At 43.2% G+C, this 931-nt stretch overlaps 1 protein-coding gene across 1 annotated transcript in view; it reads left to right on the top strand.

Moving 5' to 3' along the window:
* CCT4 (chaperonin containing TCP1, subunit 4 (delta)) overlaps nt 1-931 on the top strand; it is a 30,698-nt gene that overhangs the window by 14,854 nt on the left and 14,913 nt on the right. The gene's annotated exons all lie outside the window — the stretch shown is intronic.

Raw genomic sequence — 931 nt, 5'->3', positions numbered from 1 at the left:
TAGAAGAAATTTTCCTTTGGCTGCTGATATTTGCTGGGCTCCTTTTTGAATGGAACTCAATTGTTCAAAACTGAGTGGTAGAGGCCGGACATGGTGGCTCACGCCTGTAATCCCAGCACTTTGGGAGACCGAGGTGGGTGGATCCCCTGAGGTCAGGAGTTCAAGACCAGCCTGACCAACATAGTGAAACGCTGTCTCTACTAAATAAAAAAAAATTAGCCGGGCATGGTGGCACATGCCTGTAATCCCAAGTAAGGCAAGAGAATCGCTTGAACCCAGGAGGCGGAGGTTGCAGTGAGCCAGGATCATGCCATCGCACTCCAGCCTGGGAAACAAGAGTGAACTCCGTCTCAAAAAAAAAAAAAAAAAATGAATGGTAGAAATATTACTAATCTTAGACTCTTATACAAGGAAGAAGATTTGGGAGAGAAAGTCAGGATTGTCCTTGCTTTAGTAAATGGTATTTAATTATAGTAGTGACTCTCCAATCACTTACTCTACTTATTATGTAGATTTGTGATATTTTTAAAAGTATTGGCCAGGTGTGGTGACCTTGTAATCCCGGCGCTTTGGGAGGCTGAGGCTGGCAGATCAATTGAGCCCAAAGAGTTGAGACCAGACTGGGCAATATGGCAAAACCCTGTCTCCACTGAAAAAAAAAACAAAACAAAAAACTAGCCAGGTGTGGTGGCATGTGTCAGTAGTCCCAGCTACTCAGGAGGCTAAGGTGGGAGGATCACTTGAGCCTGGGAGGTTGAGGCTATAGTGAGCTGAGATCAGGCCGCTGCAGTCCAGCCTGGGTGACCGAGTGAGACCCTGTCTCACAAAAAAAAAAAAGGTATAAAATTTGGCTTTAATCTTAAGTATTAATAAGTATATAATCTATTTTAAATTGGATGGAAGTAAATTATTAGTCATTGTTAGGTTACTG

The sequence above is a fragment of the Colobus angolensis genome, unplaced genomic scaffold (genome assembly GCF_000951035.1).
Source record: "Colobus angolensis palliatus isolate OR3802 unplaced genomic scaffold, Cang.pa_1.0 Scaffold201, whole genome shotgun sequence".
In the NCBI taxonomy this organism is placed as follows: Eukaryota; Metazoa; Chordata; class Mammalia; order Primates; family Cercopithecidae; genus Colobus; species Colobus angolensis.
Note: the sequence above shows the minus strand (reverse complement) of the source record. Positions and strands in the feature narration are given on the sequence as shown.